The following is a 3708-nucleotide window of genomic DNA, read 5'->3' as shown; positions in this document are numbered from 1 at the left end:
TATGGCTGTACGAATAAATACCATTGATGCTGGGATGCTGGGAACAGTTAACGGCGCGATCGATATGTACAAAGTACGAAATGTTTGCAGTCGAGTCTTTATATTCACTAAAGTAGCGTTTATCATTTCCGCTTGTGCTCGTCCTGTGCTCGGCCGTGGTTACGCTGCAACGGGGCCGAGAATTTCCTCGAGGCGTTATATTCCGGCGAGCGGCGCGGAAGCCCTCAGAGCGTTTAGTGGCAGATAAAATGTATACACATCGAGAGGAAACGACTTGCTTGGCGCGCTTTTGCGGTGCATGCGGGCGCGACGTTGGTTGCAGTCTGGCAGGTACCATATTTCTGGATTTATGCTGACGTCCTGGGAAATGAATCGCGTAATAAAGGAGGACGTGGCGTATCCTTTGGTGGAGTAGAAAACAAGGGCGCGGAGACGGTACTTGCCGATAGCATTATGGTCTCGCGATTTACAATCCCTTTTCTATCGTTTTTATGGTAAGATTTCTTTAAGCTATTTTAGTTGCGCTACTCGTGAAAAATAATAAGCTTTTCTGTTACAGAAAGATTACTAAGAGATTCTGAGTATACGTATATAAGCACCGAACTTCTCTTATTTCTGTACCAATTGGTACAGTTATTGATAATGAGAGAGTATCGAATTCGTATTCTGTAATCAAGAATTGTCTAAATTATAATGCGATGACGAATTATAAATTTGTGGAGTATTTTTATTGTCTAACAGCGATTATTAAATTTGCTTATATTTAAATATAGAGTTAGACCAAAAGTTCATAGCAAACTGTAAACAATTCAAGCAGCTGTAACTTTGTTCAAAATAAATAAAATTTCGAAAGGTCACTATGTCTTAAGAGTTTCATAATTTTTACATATAGAAAATTACGAGCTGGGAAAAAATGAGAAATTTTCTTCTCACTTTACACGAACTTGTCACGTGTTTAAAAAAACTTGTAAAAATTTTCGACTTTCTAACATGAAAGCTTAGTAAAGTTTTCCCTATAAAATTGTTTTTAATAAATGTTCTTAAGATTTTTTGTTACTCAATTATCCGGATTAAATAAAAAAAAGCATTTTAACTTTGCTTATAATTCTGTTAAAAATCGTTGTACCGCAATTTCAAAAAAACAGATTTTTAAAGCTGAAAACTCTGTCATATATAGTTGCCTAATTTTTTTATGAAGTAGCACAAATGAAATAGCACTATGAACTTTTGTTCAAACCCAATATATTTGTGATACGGCCACTAAAATATTTATATCCATCTAAAAAAGAATATTAAAAATATAGAAGACTATCGCATATATTTTGTTTTTAACGTTGCTGCTTATTGGATTGTAGAAGGCATTATAATCTCTTTGAAAAAACTTAAGAATAAAGTAATTGTTATTCGATGAATGGACTGTAAAGTTCATTCACTTTTGATGATAGTGCAATCTTTATATACCTAACTCGGACTTCCGTTTCCAGTGTGTTAAGATAAAGTGGATGATTAGTGAGTGGGCAGAGCACAGGGTGAAAGTAGAGTCATATCATATCATATACCTAACTCATTTATGATAACAACTTGGAAATCACATTTTTTTAGTTGTATCACTTTTAAAGTAAGAGAACAATATTATAAAACAAAAAGTGAAATTAAAATATTATTTCAGGTATATTTATTGAAATAAGTAATATGTCATTGAAATAAGTAATAAATAATTGAAATAAGTAATATGTTATTTATATACTTTTACTTATGTGATTTGAGAAATATTTGTTCTCCAATTTGTTCTCTAAGTACATTCTTTCCCTTTATTATTGCCGCAGAAAACACGATAAGCATTTTTTTTCTTTCAGGCATGAAAGCTTAATGGCACCGTCGGTTCAATCCTTTGTCTGTATCACTGAAGCTCGCTCAAATGCCGTGGAACAAACGTCTCAAGAATTCTCTTTCAACACTTATCGTGGGACGGCGTGCGATTCGTCCGTATGTTCGGGCATTTCCTCGATGCCGAATCGACTGCTGGCTACGTTTGTTCCGTATTCCGCGGTTCCTTATACATTATAGAATCGAGAACACGAGAATTCTCTTTCGGAACGTCAGCTATCTGGGTCGCTGGGCGGATAACGTCGCATTTAAATCGCGTGTTTCTAGTTTCGCGGCTGCTTACTCTTAGCAAGAGCTTTAAGTAGTTTTATGGACTAAAAGTGTATCAATTATTTCCATTAGAATTAATTTTTAAAAAAGGCCTGTCAGGACATTTTAAATGATAAGGTAGGTAAATTATATTTAATTTTTGTTTGCCTATTTATTGATAATCTTATGAAAAAGGAAGAATTAATATCTATTGCTAAAACAGTTCCTTAGTTATTAAGCAAAATAATTATATGAGAAGGCTGAAACAAAACTTCATCAAATTGATAAGGTATTTATTAAAAAATCAGATAAATATTTTGAATTATATTAAGAAAATATTTAGTTATTTTATCTTGCAATATTTACAAATAGACAATCATTTGTTTCTTTTATATCAATTTAGTTTGACATTAAATCTCATATTTATTAGCACCATTAATAATAAGAATATATTTATCAAACTTATAAAGTATACTGTGAACAAATTTATAACTATTTAAACAAGAGTTTAAACGGTATTTTTAGAAGAAAATAGGAACTCTACTTGTGAGGATTAAAGAAATAGAAGCGAAATCGATAAACTACAGTGATTCTGCAGATACTCGTATCTGCGAGAGGCAAATAAATGCGTGTATATGTATGTGCTTTCCGCACACGTACATCTACGTATGTGTAAATGTCGGGAAAGTTTGAGGAAGTCCGCAGGGAGCAACGACTCGTGACTACTTTTTACATAGGGAATGCCTATAAAGGAAAAACACTACGCGTAGGATGAAGATAAAACTAAAAGACTCACGAAAGATTCCGTGTCTAAAAATACATTAAAAGCTTTTCCTCTTCCTCGTTGATTCTACATAAATTCGAATTTATCTTGAAATCGTCAAAATTTAATTGAAAGACTATTACATGCGATTCTTCATATTTTTTTATTTTCAGCGTTAAATATCAATTGAATCATAAATTTAAATTTTACTGAAGTAAACTCAATTACATATTACGCTATCAGTTTATTTCATTTTATAATAAAGAGGGTGAAAAATCTGTCAATAACAAATCCGATATTTATCAGTGAATTTGTATGCTTGCAACATGTGAGGCAGATGCAAAATAATTGATCACGTAGAGATACGTTCGGCAAGAAACATGGATGACGTGGAACTTGCCGCATAATGCAAACGCGTATAAGGTGCCGGAAGTTCTTAATCCGACATCGTGAGCTTCCCTTTCGTGAAACCTTGTCTCCCTCGCTCTAGATGTTACTTTACTTCTCCTTCCGCCGGTATCTCCTCCTCTGGAGATTCCTGAAAGGACGACCGGAGCTTGTAGGATTATTAATGGTACCCTGCGACGTTCCGTTAATTGACTCGGATTTTATTACACGCGCGCCGCGCTTCGACTTCGACTCGCGAAGGAACCGCTGTGAGTAAGCCGAGAGAAACTGGGGATAGATAGTCTCCGTTCTACCGCGAGTTTTCTCCCGCGACTTTAAGAAGCATTTTTGGAAGCCAGTCACCCGTGCCAGCAGCCATTAAGTGAGGATAATGGAGAGAAAAAAATCATAACGCGAAACCA

This window comes from Trachymyrmex cornetzi, unplaced genomic scaffold (genome assembly GCF_001594075.2).
Source record: "Trachymyrmex cornetzi isolate Tcor2-1 unplaced genomic scaffold, Tcor1.1 scaffold156, whole genome shotgun sequence".
In the NCBI taxonomy this organism is placed as follows: Eukaryota; Metazoa; Arthropoda; class Insecta; order Hymenoptera; family Formicidae; genus Trachymyrmex; species Trachymyrmex cornetzi.
The sequence above is the reverse complement of the archived record's forward strand: the minus strand, read 5'-3'. Positions refer to the sequence as shown.